The sequence below is a fragment of the Myxocyprinus asiaticus genome, chromosome 35, assembly GCF_019703515.2.
Source record: "Myxocyprinus asiaticus isolate MX2 ecotype Aquarium Trade chromosome 35, UBuf_Myxa_2, whole genome shotgun sequence".
In the NCBI taxonomy this organism is placed as follows: Eukaryota; Metazoa; Chordata; class Actinopteri; order Cypriniformes; family Catostomidae; genus Myxocyprinus; species Myxocyprinus asiaticus.
Genome location: NC_059378.1, coordinates 7973093 through 7991910, shown reverse-complemented (window position 1 = coordinate 7991910; position 18818 = coordinate 7973093).

The following is an 18818-nucleotide window of genomic DNA, read 5'->3' as shown; positions in this document are numbered from 1 at the left end:
TGGCTGCCTTATCTCTGTAATAATGTCTCACTCAATAATCAGCATTTCTAGAGATGGACTCAAGCAAAGTGCTTTGAAATAATATACAATACATTTTCTCCTGCAGCATCATGCATCAAATAATATTCAATACACACTTTCACCAGTGGGGGCGCCAAAACCCAGTAAACCGGTGCATCTTACTTCTAGCAAAAGTGCAACGTTAAATATTGTGTATTGAAACAATGTGGTATTTAGATATTTAATTAGATGGCTCATCAAAATTAAAATGTATTGGAAGAAAGGCTTTCAAACAGGCTTTCAGTACGCTATACCATAAATAGCTTAGAAAGTAATACAAATCTCAGGTCAGATAGGGTGCGTGGGGTTCAAGTCAATCAAATTAGCCAACATATAATAGCAGTCTTGTAATGAATGAGTTAATCAGGCAACTGGATACATATTGCTCTTCCCCTGTTTGCCAGTCTTGGCGTGACAGCGCTTTACTGTGCGCATCTGGGATGAATTAATGCAGAAATGTGAGAAGATATTCAAATCTTGCGATGCAGGACGCTGTTTGTGTTCCGCATGAAGGGGAGGATGAGATCTGCAAGATGTGACTGAGTCGACGGCCGCAGATTAATTTTAATCGGCATCGCAGGTCCGTGTGCATGGGCTTTTCCTCATGATCTCTTTGTTTTCTTAAACATCACGCTTTCTCAAACAAACAACATTTTTATACGAGTAACATAAGAAAAGGAAATGTCACTAGATGCAAATGTGGGTTTGAGGCGACAGGAAACCATGCGACGTAGAGATGCTCTCATGGAGACAAATGTGCCGTTACAATTGATGCCCACTCTATTTGTTCACCATATAGTCATTTTATCAAGCAGTTTTACCTTTTCTTTTGCACGTCTCATTCATGCAGCATGTAGTTCTGCTAATGAAAGCGTCGCGCGCGTGTCTTTAGATGAGGTTTTTTCATGGCATTTGTTGCTATGCGATGGATTAATGGTGCAAAACAGTCACACCTGTTTTGTCTGTCGCTTTGGATGTGATCTGGAGTGATCAACAGTAAATGTGTCATGCATTTGTTCTTTTGGATAAGCCTTCCCAATCAATAACGCTGAACTCTGCATCCTCGTGAGGGTGTCAGTCTGGCCGAGGCTTATTTTTCGTAAGTTATTATCATTCACATATCATACACGTTTTCAAATACATTTGGGTAGATGTTTATCATGTTTTTGACATGTTTGACTATGTAGTTCGAAAGGTGAAGGTTTTAGATGTTTTTTGGCTTAATTTCCTATATATGTCATAGCCATATGGACAACCTCTTTAGTGTGTCAAATCTGTGGCGTTACCTTTTCGTTTTTTATTATCTCATCTCCTTAACCTTCTGTTAATTGTTTAATGGATTGCCAACCTGTTATGCATAAGGCATCGTATAAGAAAACAGCTGAAGCAAGCTTATGAGCTTTCCCTTAATGATACATTAATTGAGATGTTGGTAGTCCACCTGTTTGTGCATTCATTAAAGGTGCACTCAGTAATTTGTTCCTTATAAAAAAATTATACTCAAAGAAATTAATTGTATTTTTGAAACACGTGTATAATATCATGAGCACTCACATGAGATGAAGACTTTAGTCATATCAGTAACCGAATAAAAACCGTTTTATTCTACATGGAGAGGGTCCCCTCATGGGGGCTGCCATGGTAGGAGCACGTGACCAGCCGAATACTACTCACTTATGCTGCCTTCACGCGCTATCGGAATTACTGTAAATACGAGTTCCCCACTTGGAAATTGCACATGAATGACCCCCCTCAAGTCGACTGGAACACACATTCATATATATATATTAGAAACCATTTGATGCATGTTGTACATTTTTACACTGTGAAAATAGCTTGTATTTGACCAAATTCCATTATGGTCAGCAAGTTGCCTGCATAATATGTGTTATGCTGTGACAGGTGTCAAAATAAAAGTTCCTCAAGAAACATGTAAAAAAATGAATCTGGCGTCCTCCACATTTCCTGTTTTTTCCGACAACAAAGCACTTGAATTCGACATACTCATAATTACCACTTCAGAAGTGGGAAGTAGGATACTTACAATTGCACACGAAGTCAGCATTAATCTCTGTAACTGCTGTGTTATTGGACATTTTCACTTATGGATTCAATTAATCATGGCTAACTGTGAAAAGTGAATTTCTATGATGGCATCTTTAATTGAAAGCTATTGCATTTGAATGATGCTGCATCCATGCCCCTAGGTGTCAGTGTAAGTCCAAGGCAACATACAAAAAAAATTACTTGGTGCACCTTTAAATTAAGGATACTTTGTGCAAGCAATAGACCTGGCTGAGAGGGATAGACTTACCATCTCTTCAATGGCATAAAGCTGTAAAAAGCTCCTAGATCACATCTTATTTTCCACAACTCGTGTTGTGTGGAGTTTTTTGTCTACTGAATGTGCTTGGAAAGATGTTTTTTCAATGTTTTGTCTGCAGAATGGTCCAAAAAACACTTGAGTGTACTGCAGTACAGCCCACCAAAGAGACTGTACATCTATCCCTCAGAGCCTCATTGTCATTCCGATCCAAAATCAAAGATGGCACTGTTGTGAATAAGGTCTATGGGTAACATATGAGGAAATTCTCATCAGGCTTTGGTATAATGTTATAAAAAGTAAGGATCATGTGACGGCATTCTAATAGTTTTCAGTTATTACTTCACTAATAATTGTAAACATACAAGATACTTTTTTTTTTTTCAGTATTTCAAGTGCTTTATATAGCTATGTACTATCTATTTAGTTTTATGTAGGCCACTAATGAAACTATGGAGCTAGAACTAGAACTTCTAAAGCATTTGAATCTGAACTATGGTAATTTGAATTCAAGACATGTGACTACAATTATATTAATGTTTTACAAATATGCATTTTTAAAAAAAAATTTTTTTTAACAGCAGGCCTACAGTTCTAGTTATTTAGAGCTGTATGCCTGCATATTCGGATTATAAATGTACAGGTTTCAAATTTTTAGATTAGGAAGAAATTCAGAACTTCAAATACAAATCTCTCAAATTCAGATCCAGAAATTCATTTAAAAAAAAACTACACCAAAGATCAAGCTTCCGTGTTCCACAGAGAAATGTAGAGGTTATCAGAGTAGTCAAACTTAGCATTTTGGCCAATCACAGAGCTACCAGAATTCTCTGGCGTGGTCCGATGTACTATAGGCGTGTATTGAGAAATTATTGAGCCCATGTTCATTTATACATTTTATTGTTCACTGTTAGTTATCTAATGTTAATGAATACACTGATAAGCCAAAACATCATGACCACTCACATGTGAATCTCCTAACAAGGCCACATGTCACGGTCGGAGTAGATTGTTTGCTTACCATCTAATCACTACTCATAGTCAGCATGTTGAATGCAGGAGAAATGGGCAGGAGTACAGATCGGAGTGACTTTGACTAGGGCCAAATTGTTATGGCCAGACGAGTGGTTCAGAGCATCTCTGAAATGGTGAGGCTTGTAGTGTGCTCCCGGGCAGCAGCGGTGAGTATCTACTGACAGTGATCTGAGGAGGGACAAACCACAAACCAGGGTGTTGGATGCCTGAGGCTCATCGATGTGCAAGGGCAACGAAGGCTATCCCATCTGGTCTGAACTGACAGAAGGTCTACTGTGGCACAAGTCACAGAAAATTTTAATGATGGTTATGGGAAGAATGTGTCACAGTGCATCACACCCTGCTGCGTATGGGGCTGCGTAGCCGCAGACCAATCAGACTGCCCATGATGACCTCTGTCCACTGTCGAAAATGCCTACAATGGGCACACGAGTGTCGGAACTGGACCTTGGAGCAGTGAAAGAAGCTTGCCTGGTCCAATGAGTCCCGTTTTCTTTAACATCAAATGGACAGCCGTGACGTGCACCGTTTACGTGGGGAAGTGATGGCACCAGGATGCACTGTGGGAAGATGACAAGCCGGTGGAGGGAGTGTGATGCTCTGGGCAATGTTCTGCTGGGAAACACTGGGCCCAGCCATTCATGTTGATGTCAATTTGACACATGCCACCTGACCTAAACATCGTTGCAGACCAGGTACACCCCTTCATGGCAATGGTATTCCCTGAAGGCAGTGGCCACATTCAGCAGAATAATGCACCCTGACACATTGAACACATTGTTTGGGAATGGTTTGAGGAACATGAAGAGTTCAAGGTGTTGCCCTGGCCTCCAAATTCCCCAGATCTCAATCTGATTGAGCATCTGTGGGATGTGCTGGACCAACAGATTCGATCCACGGCGGCTCCCCCTTGCAACTTACAGGACTTGAAGGATCTGCTGCTAATGTCTTGGTGCCAGAATACCACAGGACACCTTCAGGGGTCTTGTAGAGTCCATGACTCGGCAGGTCGGCACTGCTTTGGCGGCGCGTGGAAAACCAACAGCATATTAGGCAGGTGGTCATAATGTTTTGGCTCATTGGTGTATAACTTTTGATGTTAATGTATTTGTATATTTAAAAATTAACACTGGCCAAGATGAATAAATGCTGTAATCGTTTTGTTCATTGTAGTTCATGTTTACTACCACATGTTAGCTTACTTCATGTTAGCTGCTTCGGACCGCACCAGACAATTCTGATGACCTCTATTTTTCTATGTGGATCCTAGTTTGTTTACAATTTCAGTTTCTGAGATCTGAATTTAAGAGATTTTATAGTTCTGAATTTCTTCTAAATCTAAAACTTAAAGAGAGCAATTTTACAATCTGAGTGTTTGTGACCTGCTCGATCATTTTAAGTTGCATTGACCCAGAATCAGATTTTGAGATTTATGCAATTCAGTAAAAATATATTATTTATTCAAGAATACATTAAATTTAGACATAACAGTTTAAGTAAAAAAACATAATGCAGGGACACCTCTCTTGCATGTTCAGTGCGTACATTTGCATATTAATATTACATATCTGCATCTTTATAACATCAACTCGGTATCACAAAGCATACTTGGAACATAATCATATATTTACAATTAGGCATTCAGTTGAAGCAATTGAATACACCGCATTTAAAATTATTATTATTATTTTATCAAAAACAATAGAAAACCCAAAACAGTCAAAAATCAACAAAATGTTTAGTTTTTCACAAAGAAAAAAAAAAAAAAAAAATTGCCCATTGCAACTTATGATGACTTATTTTGATGGAGCGCATCACATTTACTACTAATTACCATTTAAAAAAACCAAACAAAAAAAATCTGCTGTTTAAAAATAAACATTTATAAAATGTGCCACAAAAATCTTTTCCACAAAAACAATTTTGTTAATTGTCACGTGTCTATACAAGAAGTCCAATTAACAAAATTCAGATTAGTCATTGTTCAAGCTCCATATAGGCCTGCAATGAAGTACCATGCTACAACAAATTTTATTGTTTTTACCATGTAAATAGTATCATCATTATCAACAGCAATCATTCATTACCATATTTTAAAGCCTTAATCAAAATCAAATACCATCTCTGTACCATGGTATTGCCACACATTTTGTTTGCTAATTCGTTTACCTGATATATTTAAATTTAGCCTGTCATGGCACAAAATTAATTGTACTTCTATAGTTGAAGGTCTTTAGTTGTGCTCTCACTCATGTCTTACTATTTTTACTACTAGCTGAGGATGGTGATTGTTGTTTGACTTGTCTAGGCTCTGAGTCATTCTTCGCAAAGCACAGATTTCTTGCTTCATCTAGCTCTGTCAAGAGTGTTTTCAGTAGAGTGCTCTTGTTGTGAGCTCTTCCTCCCCCCCTCCTGGGCGCTAAGTAATAAAGAGTTCAAACTGAGTCAATTGTTGCTTGATGTTGTAGTCATGTGTACACAAGCAGGCACAAAAGACTCATGCTGGGAATTTCAGGGTGACATATGTTTAGCTTGTTATATTTTTGCCTCTCTCCTGGAGTTTTGCAATGTCTTGATGTGTTTTAGAGGGTGCCATGAAGTGGTTATGTAGGGATTACAACTACAGGCATGCATAAAGGCTTGTGTCAACATCACAAATTACACTATAGGGTGTGAGTTTTAGTGTCCAAACAAATGGCTTTCCAGCTGTCTGACCACAGGACACGGTCTAAAGTGGCAAAACACTGCCTCCACCCCAGCTAGGCTGTGAAATGTACATGTTTTCACAGAGGGATTTATCACATTGTTGCCAAGCTGTGGTCAGCTTTGTTGCTGACTATCTGTTTTGTCTTTATTTATCCAGTAGTAGAGAAAACAAGGAGGAAGGAATTCCCTCTTTAGGAGGACAAGATAGCAGCAGTTCTGCAATCACTCAAAAGATACCTTTTCACATATTTTCTCTCAGTTAAGAATCTTCTTCTTTTGGCTGCTCCCGTTAGGGGTCGCCACAGCGGACTATCCGTGATCCACATATTTGACTTAGCACAGGTTTTACGCCGGTTGCCCTTCCTAACGCAACTCCCTTTGCTGTGAGGTGACAGTGCTAACCACTGAGCCACTGTGCCACCCCTTTATCTCAGTTAAGAATGATAATAAAAAAAGAATTTGAGATAAATTGTAACTTTAAGAGAGTTAATTTAAGTTCTTTTGCCATGCTATATAAGACATTTGATCTCCACTGTGATGCTTGTTCTTGAGTATTGAGACAGGGTGTGAGTGTTCTTGTCCAAACAGCTTTGCATTCTAGTTCTTGCTTACTTATCAGTAGTCCCAGATGGAATCTGCTGACTTTTCTTTTTTCTTCACATTTTCTGTGTTGAAAAATTATGAGGGAAAATCAGTGGAATTCTGCAGAATTTTTATAAATATGGTCAAATGTCTTTCACGAAGCTGAGAGTACACACTAATTGGTATTAAGAAATGACACATCAGCTTTAAAGGAATGTTTTTATTATTATTTAAAAAAAGCAAAAATCCAGGTTCCAGTGAGGCACTTACATTGGACGTAAATGGGGGCCAATCCATAAACATAAAGATCCACCACCATATTTAACTGTGGACATGAGGTACTTTTCCATATGGCTACCTCTGTGTGTGCACCAAAACCATCTCTGGTGTTTGCTGCCAAAAAACTCTATTTTTATTTCATCTGACCATAGAATCCAGTCCCATTTGAAGTTCCAGTAGTGTCTGGCAAACTGAAGATGCTTGAGTTTGTTGTTGGATGAGAGCAGAGGCTTTTCTCTTGAAAGGGTGCCAATATCTTTGGCCAAAAATGTATATGCTATTTTTTTTAATCAAGGTGGTGCAGTTGTTTCAGTGATTGACTTGATTTACATTTGACATTGCTATTTGATGAAGAAACAACATGGAAGTAAACTATAGCAAGTGTAACACATAAGTAGTATGATATGACTGTTGTCATTTGAGTGTACTACTTAAATTAAGTTGTGCACTATTTAGACTCCATAAGTGCCTAAGAAAATGTGTAGCTTATCTGAAGCTTATGTGTATCATATGTGGTGGTGGTGGTGGTGTAGTGGACTAAAGCACTGAACTGTTAAGCAAAAGGTTAAGTAGTGATTTTATCAGTGGTGGTGGCGTAGTGGACTAAAGCATTGAACTGGTCAGCAAAATGTTGTTGGTTCAATCCCACAGCCACCGCCATTATGTCCTTGAGCAAGGCACTTAACTCCAGGTTGCTCCAGGGGAATTGTCCCTGTAATAAGGGCACTGTAAGTCGCTTTGGATAAAAGCATCTGCCAAATGCATAAATGTAAATATGTGTTAAGCTCAGTATGTGTTTGACAACCAGTTGTGTCTCATGAAATGTCAGTGTGAAAGTAATGAATCCTGTTCTAGATTTGTCCTGATTTTTCTTTTTGGAATTATCGCTTTGATATTTGAAAATGTTACACTAGCAGGAACGTAGAAATACGTGCCGGGTCTCTAAAGAGCCGAATATGTGAGCGTGTTTGGAATTCCCTTGCATTTTAGGGTTAATATTATATTTTGCTTGGAAAAAGGTGCAGGTAAGGTGCAGATTGCTTGTAGGTTTTCCACAGGTTGCAAGTATGAAAAATTACCCACTGAATGAATAGAATTCCTGATAACACTAAGCATTAAATGTTTAAGAAGGCAGGTCCTTGATTCTGTAACTGCTAAAAGTGTTTAAACATAATGGTTATTGTTTGACCCCTGTATTCTGATCTGTAGAGATCAAAGCAAAGGAGAGCAGAGGCAGGCAGGACAGCAGCTGGTTGTTCTTGAGAATCAGCTGTATGGAGGGAGGGTCACTGTTGGTCAGACTTGCACTGAGCTGGAAAGAAAGGAGCTGTATTTCATTTAACTTAGTTTCCATTATGACTCAGTACACTTGACATTGCATCAGGAAGCTGATGCTATGGGGAGTGTCCTTCTATATGACCTAGTTGAAACCTTTCTACAATAATGGCAATTCTAAAATTGGCTATGGTGTTTAAGCCCCGTCCTTTTAGGCGCGAAGCTATCTGGTATAAAAGCGGGCATGCGAACACCAATCCTCAGAATTATCTTCCTTCTAGACAGTGATTCATCTCTTGTCTAGAAGACTTCTACTACTTAGCCGTCGACATACATGAGTCAGCAGGCGGTATCTTCACAGAAAATTCCCCTGCAGTGTTCCAGCGAACAATTACTCTGCCTCGCCGCTTGACGCTTTGCTGGTGAACGGGCCGCTTCAGCATCCTGATTCCCCGCAGTGCTTCGACAGGAGTTTTGTATCCTTATAAGCTATTGTGATAGAGTGTGTGTGTGTGTGTGTGTGTGTGTGTGTGTGTGTGTGTGTGTGTGTGTGTGTGTGTGTGTGTACACACACACACATGTACACACACACATGTACATACATATATACATGTATACATACATACATGCCACATATACACATACGTAGTGCAAATCTAAATACAAATCTGTTATATACAGTGCAAGGGAATGTAATGGCAGAAGAGGTTGGATGTGTTGGATAATATAAAAAGACTAAGCTGTGTATTGCACATAAATTATTGCTCAGTGGGGCAGTTTTAACTGTTCATGAGATGAATAGCCTGAGGGAAGAAACTGTTCCTCTGCCTGATGGCTCTGGTGCTCAGAGCTTTGAAGCGTCGGCCAGAAGACAACAGTTCAAAAAAGTAGTGGGCAAGGCGAGTGGGGTCCAGAGTGATTTTTTTCAGCCTTTTTCCTCACTCTGGAAGTGTATAGTTCTTGAAGGGAGGGCAGGGGGCAACCAATAATCCTCTCAGCAGTCCGAACTGTCCTTTTGTAGTCTTCTGATATCCAATTTCGTAGCTGAACCAAACCAGACAGATATTGAAGTGCAGAGGACAGACTCGACGACTGCTGAGTAGAACTGTATCAGCAGCGCCTGTGGCAGGTTGAACTTCCTCAAATGGCGAAGGAAGTACAACCTCTGCTGGGCCTTTTTCACAGTAGCGTCAATGTGGGTCTCCCACTTCAGGTCCTGTGAGATGGTAGTGCCCAGGAACCTGAATGACTCCACTGCTGCCACAGTGCTGTTTAGAATGGTGAGGGGGGACAGTGTTGGGGTGTTCCTGGAAGTGAATTTCCCCTGTCTCACAAGCTGCTGCCTGTCTGTCAAAAAGCTGGTAATCCACTGACAGATAGACATGGGAACAGAGAGTTGGTGTGATTTAGTGCCGAGAATAGCTGGGATGATGGTGTTGAAAGCTGAACTGAAGTCCACGAAAAGGATCCTTGCATATGTCCCTGGTCTGTCCAGATGTTGCAGGATATGATGCAATCCCATGTTGACTGCATCATCCACAGATCTGTTTGCTTGATAAGCAAATTGAAGGGGATCTAGAAAGGGTCCAGTGATGTCCTTCAGGTGGGCCAACACCAGTCTCTCAAATGACTTCATGACCACAAACGTCAGGGCGACAGGTCTGTAGTCATTAAGTCCTGTGATTTTTGGTTTCTTTGGGATGGGGATGATAGTGGAGCGTTTGAAGCAGCATGGGACTTCACACTGCTCCAGTGAACTATTGAAGATCTGTGTGAAGATGGGTGCCAGCTGGTTAGCACAGGATCTAAGACATGCAGGTGAAATGCCATCTGGGCCCTGTGCTTTCCTTATCATTTGTTTTCGAAAGCCACAGCACACATCATCTTCACAGATCTTATGTGCAGGTTGACTAGCAGGAGGGGGGTTGCAGGAGGTGTTGGTGTTTGTGTGAAGTGAAGGTCAGAGCGGGTGTGGGGTGTGAGATTGTGCCTTTCAAATCTACAGTAGAACACATTCAGGTCGTCAGCCAGTTGTTGATCCACCACAGGGTTGGGGGTAGGAGTCCTGTAATTCGTAAGTTCGTTTTATGTGTGTGTGTGTGTGTATGTGTGTGTATACGTGTAATATATATATATTTCACTACCGGTCAAAAGTTTTGAAACACTCATTCTTTATTATAATTTTTTTTCCTCCACATTTTAGAATAATAGTAAAGTCATCAAAACTATGGAATAACGTAAATGGCACTATGGGAATTATGTTGTGACTAAACAAAATCCAAAATAAATCAAAACTGTGTTATTTTAGCATCTTCAAAGTTGTCATCCTTTGCCTAGAATTTGCAGACATGTACTCTTGACATTTTTTCAACCAACTTCTTGAGGTATCACCCTGGGATGCTTTTTAAACAGTATTGAAGGAGTTCCCATCTATGTTGGGCACTTATTGGCTGCTTTTCTTTATTATTTGGTCCAAGTCATCAATTTCAAAACTTTTTTTTTTTTTTTTTTTTATAAATTTTAGTTTTATAATGAAATAAATTAATATGGTGGCACAATTATATTTTTGTCTACAAAACTTATTTCAAACATTTAAGCATACGCCTTCAGATCAAAAGATTAAGATCATGAGAAACATTTCAGTCAAGTGTTTCAAAGCTTTTGATCGGTAGTCTATATAAGATGTTGTTACATAAGTGTTCCTTATACGAGGGACACATCCCACCATCAGATCAGCATGAGAGCTGCATTCACTGTCTGGGCCGTGCCCACGTAGAGACAGCTCTCATAGAGACAGACTGCCCTCAATGTGTAGGCATGAGTCTCGAGACGCTTCACTCGTGAATCGCCCTCATTCTGAGGGATGATTCAGCCTCCTGCACCCTCCCACCCACCTCTTTGACTCCTGAGGGATCACACAAGGAGGCACGGCGGGGCCACGAGGTTGAGCAGGATGAATTTTAGGTGGTCCTAGTGCCGGCACATGCCCTGCGAGCCCCTCAATCTCCACATACTGCGTCTATGCTGATACAGCATGTGTGTGTGTGATGAGGTTCGGCCCTCTGCAGAAGTGCACAACCTCATCACGTTCGCCGATTCTCGCTGGGGATGATGTAATATCTCTCGCTGCATCTGGCGAGTGGTCAGTGGAGGACGTTGCCACCCCTTCCCCCAGCGAGGGTGAGGAACGTGCATGCGCCACTGACAAGGAGATGCTTCTCGTACTTTCAAGGGCAGTCGAAGAGCTCGATCTCGAGTGGTCTCCTCCAGAGGAACCTGAAAAATCTTGCCTTAATGAATGGTTCTTGCAGTCTGGATGCCATCAAGCGACAGTGTTCTGCAGATCTGTCCCGTTCGTCCCGGAAATTTCATAATGAACTGCCAAAATCCTGGCACGCGCCCTATTCAGCTCACTCGCACAGTGATTCCACTCTCCTCACTAAAGTGGACCACAGGAAGACAAATGTTATGCCCAACTACCCCCTGTGGAAGAGGCGGTAACAGCACATCTCTGCCCAGGGAGAAGCAGGGCGTGGAAATCGCACCCTGTTCATCCTTTCGAGCCCTCTCGACTGACGTCCACACTGGCTGGAAAAGCATACTCCGCGGCAGGCCAAGCTGGTTCAGCACTCCACGCGATGACTGTGCTCCAAGTTTTCCAAGCTAAGCTCCTAAAGCAAATGGACGTGCAAGGCTACAATCCAGAGACTTTCAAAGAGCTCCGCACCGCTACAGACTTAGCGCTGCGAGCCACGAAAGTTACTGCACAGGCCGTTGGCAAGTCAATGAACAACCTGGTGGTTTTGGATCGTCGCATCAGGCTGACCTTCACGGAAATGCGTGATGTGGAAAAAGCCGCTCTATTTTATGTTCCGGTGTCTCCAGCCGGCCTTTTCGGCGGCTCTGTGGATAGATTTGCTGAGTGCGACGTCACGACTCGGCAACACTCACAGGCTATGAGACATTTTGTGCCAAAACGGAGCAGTACTTCATCACAACCGGCTCGCTCCCGCTCTGTCTCGGGTCAGTGCCTGGCTGACCCCACACCTGTTGCCTCCCGCCGGTAAAGCCATGCAAGCCGTGGCCCAAACAAAGGCAGCTGCCTCAGCGCAAGCCCCACGCCGAGGGGAAAACCCCCCCGCGCAGCAAAAACGCTCCTGATACACAATGTTGTTCCCCTCTTCCCCACTGCTGTTTGTCGGGAAAGGAATATTGATATTCAGAATGTTGTTTCTGTGTCTCACATTCAATCACATGCAGTAAAGAATGAAAAAAGAGTACAGCGTTAGTTGCACATGCACGAGGTGCTCACACTTTTTCAATAAAGAGCTTTCCCACTTCAAAGCCCATATATTAGGCACAGCTGCTCCCAATGGTGAACAGCGCATTATATCACACAATGAACAAACCAAATTGCCCTCTGTCCCATTACGCAAATGCATGAGGAGCCCTTATGGGCATTTCCAACTGGGTGCTAAAAACAATTGAACATGGTTATACGATCCAATTTGCACGTCGACTGCCCCGTTTCAATGGCCGAAGACGCACCGGTGTTGCGAGCCGATCTTCTCACAAAGAACGCAATAGAGGTTGTTTCAGATGAATTAATAAGCCTGCTGTCCTGCTGCGAGAATGCATGACTAGTCCTCACGGGCATGTCAGAACTGGGTGTTTAAAACAATTGAGCACGGTCATATAATTCAGTTTGTACGCCGCCCACCTCGCTTCACCAGCGCTTTGCAATCTTTGGTCCGACCACAGGATGTGCCGGTGTTGTGTGCAGAGTTTCACAGTCTCCTCGCAAAAAAAATGTGATCGAGACTGCCCCAGACTGCGACACACAGCGGGATTTGCAGCCGTTGTTTCCTTGTTCTGGAGAAAGACGGCGGACATCGGCACATTTTAGTTCTGAGACACTTGAATTGTGCGCTCGCAATGTGCCCATTCAAAATGTTAACTCGGAAACAGATCTTATCACACATCCGTCCTCAGGACTGGTTTACATCAATAGATCTGAAGGACATGTACTTCATGTACCAACTGCACTGCTTAACAGGCGGCTTTTTACATTCGCATTCGAGGGAACAGCGTATCAATTTAAAGTCCTTCATTTCAGTCTGTCTCTGGCTCCCCGCACATTCACGAAATTTATTGATGTGGCGCTCGCCCCATTGAAAATTAATGGTGTGCGTGTTTTGAATTACCTCAGCGATTGGTTAATACTAGCCAATCAGAGGCACTACAGAGTGAACACAGAGACTTGCTGCTTTGCCATATGGAAAATCTGGTCTTATTTCATCTGGGTGAAAAGCACACTTTTCCCCAACCAGTAAATCTCGTTTTTTAGGAGTTTGTCTCGACTCCGTTAGCATGCGTGCGCACCTCACGAACGAGTGCGTACAGACCATTCTTTGGTGTCTGTCTCAGTTCAAACTGGAAAAACATTACCACTGAAATAATTTCAGAGAATGCTGGGTTTTATGGAGACAGCATCTGCCGTCATACCGTTAGGTCTGTTACACATGAGACCTCTCCAGTACTGACTCGAGCGACGTTCCACATTGAGCCTGGAGACTCGGGTGCATGCACATCGTGGTGACTCGTCACTGTCTGGCTGCTCTAGCACCATGGACAGCACCAGCTTTCTACCAACAGGGTGTTATGCTGGGTCAAATTTTCAGAAGGAAAGTGCTGACCACAGATGCATCCAACACAGGTTGGGGTGTGGTGTGTGATGGACGCCTGACTTTGAACACCTGGACAGGTGAGAAACGGGCGTGGCATGTCAACTGCCTAGAGCTACTGGCTGTCTTTCTAGCTTTGAGAGCTTTTCATTCCGACATCGTGAATCACCACATTCTGATTCGTTTGGACATCACAACAGTAGTGGCGTAAATAAGTCGCCATGATGCGTTGGCCCACGTATGGCCGGTGAAACACAAGTATGCGTTCTGTTCTGTTAATTGCGCCGAAATGGCCCAATCAGTCCTGTTTCTGGAGATGATGGAAAATGGTAGAAATACTGGATGGGTCTCCATGGGAAATACCGCTGAAGAGAGACCTCCTCTCTCAAACACAAGGCACGATTGGTATACTTAGAAGCCTACATGTGTGGCCTTTGAACTGAGCACAGCGGACGAGCCAGAATTGGCTCTGTCGATTATGAACACCATTTTACTGGACAGAGCACCCTCCACAAGATGCTGTTGCACACTAAAATGGAATGTGTTCACTAATTGGTGCTTTTCACATGGCAAAGACCCAGTGAACTGCCTCATACCTGAAATTTGTACATTTCTTTAAGAGCGATTGGACGCAGGGCTCACACTTTCAATGCTCAAAGTTGATGTGGTGAATATATCTGCGTATCACGCACCTGAAGCCGGCACCTCTATACGAAAACATGATTTAATCTTAATCCCTTAAGGGGGTGGGGCGGCTAAATCCCCCTCGCCCGGCTACAGTCCCGTCTTGGAACCTAACTTTGGTCCTAAAAGTGCTCGCGGGGCCTCCCTTCGAGCCTCTGGACTATATTGAATTGCGTGTGCTTTCTCTTAAGACTGCATTACTGCTGGCTTTGGACTCAGTTAAACGAGTTGGTGATTTTCGAGCACTGTCAGTTGACAATTCATGTCTGGAGTTTGGTCCGGGTCTTTCAAAAACCACTGTCAAACCCAGAAAAGGCCATGTGCTTAAGGTTCTAACCACATCCTTTAGAGCGCAGGTCGTTCACCTTTTAAGCCTTTTTCCCTCTTCCATTTAATTCGGATGAGGAACAGTCCTTGCATTTATTATGCCCTTTGTGAGCACTACACATACGTTGAGCACACCCGCCAATTCAGATTGTCTGACCAGCTCTTTGTGTGCAATGGATGATGCACGAAAGGAATGTCCATCTCCAAGCAAAGACTTTCTCACTGGATTGTTGATGCGATTGCCCTGGCTTACAAGTCACGGTGCGAATTGCCCAAATTGTGTTAAAGTACGCTCAACTAGAGGTGTGGCCTCTTCATGAGCATGGACAAACGGTGTGTCCTTACAAGACATGTTTTGCAGCAGGATGGTCTTCTCAACACATACGTAAGGTTTTACAACCTAGATGTAACATCTCTCTCATAGCAAATCATCTCTGACTAGAGCGCTTGCTATTTCATTGGCTAAACATATACTTATGCCCCTCTTTTTAAGTATGAGCTCCCTGACTTTTTACACAATGCCTGCATTCAGACCATTGTATTTCCCAAAAGTTACAGGCACTTTCATTACAAATAAACTTCCTTCCCATCTGGGTTTGTGAATGGGTTAATTCATACTATATGACTATAGTTCACATATCCATTCTGAGTGTTCCACACCATAAGGGTCATTCACTTGCAGCATACTCATGTCGGGCGTCATGTTTCCTCTCTGGAAGGTTATGTCGTGTAGTGCTGCGTAATGGGACTCTGTTCCCCATAGCGTCAGCTTCCTGATGCAATGTCAAGTGTACCGAGTCGTAAGTGAACATCTCGGTTACGTATGAGATGGTTCTCTGAGATGAAGGGTAAGCTGGCCACACTTCAGACTCCGAGATCTTTGAGGTGCGAGCGATATGTTCTTGTCCCTCAGTCAGAAAATTCTGAGGAATGGTGTTTATGCGCCCGCTTTTATACCGTACAGCATCACACCTAAAAGGGCGATTTTAGAATTGCCGTTATTGTAGAAAGGTTTCAACTAGGTAGTTATAGAAGGACACTCCTCATAGCGTCAGCTTCCTGACACAATGTCTTGTTCCCTTCGTGTCAGGGAACCGAGGTTACATATGGAACAGAGACGTTTTAAGGGTTTCACCCTTAACTGATGGTCTTTGAGTTTACTTTTGGCAATTTAATTCACAAATTAATGATATAGGGTTACACGAATCAATCATAAAGTAATAAAAAATAGTTCATGATCAATGGTGTTTTTCTATGTATGCTCATCATTTATTCACTCTCATGTCATTCCAAACCCTAATGACTTTCCTCTCTTTCCTCCATGGGACAGCAAAGGAGACGTTCAGCAGAATGTCTGAGCTCCAGTCTTTCATACAGTGAAAGTGGATGGTGACTATGCGCTGTCGAGCTCCAAAAATGACAAAAAAGCACCATAAAAACATAGTATCCTAATGACTTGTGTGATATACACTCACTGAGCACTTTATTAGGAACACTATGGTCCTAATAAAGTGCCTGATGTGGTCTTCTGTTGTTGTAGCCCATCCGTCTCAAGGTTCGACGTGTTCTGAGATGCTTCTGCTCACTTCAATTGAACAGAGTGGTTATCTGAGTTACCGTAGCCTTTCTGTCAGCTCGAACCAGTCTGGCCATTCTCCATTGACTTCTCTCATCAACAAGGCATTTCTGTCCACAGAACTGCCGCTCACTATATGTTTTTTGTTTTTGGCACCATTCTGAGGAAACTCTAGATGTTGTGTGTGAAAATCCCAGGAGATCAGCAGTTGCAGAAATATTCAAACAAGCCCATGTGGCACCAACAATCATCCTACAGTCGAAATCACTGAGATCACATTTTCCCCCATTCTGATGGTTGATGTGAACATTAACTGAAGCTCCTGACCCGTATCTGCGTGATTTTATGCATTGCACTGCTGCCACACGATTGGCTGATTATATAATCGCATGAATAAGTAGGTGTACAGGTGTTCCTAATAAAGTACTCGGTGAGTGTATATTCTGGTCTTCTAAAGCCATATAATAGCATTGTGTGAGGAAACAGACTAAAATGTAGGTAATTGTACACTAAGTGATCTTGTTGCCTACAGCTGTCAAGCATTCGCTTTCATTGTGTGGAAAAGAACAGCTTGGCCGTTCTGTTATAAATAACTTTTTGTGTGTTCCACCGAGGAAGGAAAGTCATAGGTGTTTCGAAAAACATGAAGGTGAGTAAATGCTGACAAAATTTCCATTTTTCAACTATTTCAACTATTCCTCTGTTTCATGCTAAGTGCATGAATAAAAGGGCACAGCTTCATTTGTATTATATAGAACTTATGTTGACCTATAATTGTTGATACTGCTTTGGAGGTTATTCACACTCCATGTCCATTTACACTCTGTGTCCTCATTTAGGTCTTTTTGTTTGCTTATAAAGTGCATGATTACCCCCACAGCTTGACCCATTACATGACGAACAAATAATTTTGTTTATGACCCAGAAATATTCTCCAATCTTCAATCTTCAGTTCTTCAGTCTCTGTTGAATATTGAAATCATAAGTGATGCATTGGCCAGAGAGAGACAGAGAAGGCAAGTAATCACCTCCCTAATGGTGTGCTAAAACAGGGCAGTGCAAATGAGAGACAGGTCATGGCAAGTCCTTGGAATTGTCTTTGTCTGCTTTGAGAAACCACTTCTGCCCCAAGAGCAAATCTCAGTCTCTGCAATTTCTGCAATAAGGTCTCATGGCCGCAAATAGCGTTAGATCCATCTACTATCCCAATTCACTATGCTGTCATGTGCTGGAAAAGTGTGTCATAAATTTCTAGGTTACATGTTCAATGTCATATATCATCTAGTTGAATTATTGTAGCGTCCAACAGAAATTATTTGCAGTGGACATCTATGAAGACATCAGCTGCATTAAGGTCCTCTGAGTTGAGAGAGCACAGATATCTGTTATAGACGTTTCTCTAAAACCTCAATAAAACCCCTCTCCTTGGCAATAAAAGGAGGAGGGGACAACAGTAGGCACGCGGAGTAGAAAAGATTTTAATATTTTTATTCAGAGTCATGGAAACCTGACAATATCAAGGAATTAAAAAGTGATGGCAAAGTAATGAATTTCTATAGCAAATATACATTTGTCTAGTTATGTTCAGTACTAAAATTTCATCGGAAGATTTCATACAAAGGTGTACACTACAGTCTTCAAAGACAAAGGACAACTGGTTCTAACAAGGACAGAAAGAGATGTGGAAGGCCAGATGTACAACTAAACAAGAGGATAAGTACATCAGAGTCTCTAGTTTGAGAAATAGACACCTCATCATGTCCTCAGCTGACAGCTTCATTGAATTCTACCCGCTCAACACCAGTTTCATGTACAACAGTAAAGAGAAGACTCAGGGCTGCAGGCCTTACGGGAAGAATTGCAAAGAAAAAGCCACTTTTGACACAGAAAAACAAAAAGAAAAGGTTAGAGTGGGCAAAGAAACACAGACATTGGACAACAGATAATTGGAAAAGAGTGTTATGGATCTTAACCCCATTGAGCATTTGAGGGATCAGCTACACTGTAAGGTGCGTGAGAAGTGCCCGACAAGACAGCCACATCTATGGCAAGTGCTCCAGGAAGTGTGGGGTGAAATGTCACCTGAGTATCTGGACAAACTGACAGCTAGAATGTCAAGGATCTGCAAAGATGTCATTGATGCATGTGGAGGATTTTTTTTATGAGAACTCTTTGAAGTAGTTTAAGAAGTTTTGAACTTTTATTTCCAATTATAATAGTAATTTTTTTTACGTTATTAATGTCCTGACTATACATTGTGATCAGTTAAATGCCACTTTGGTGAATA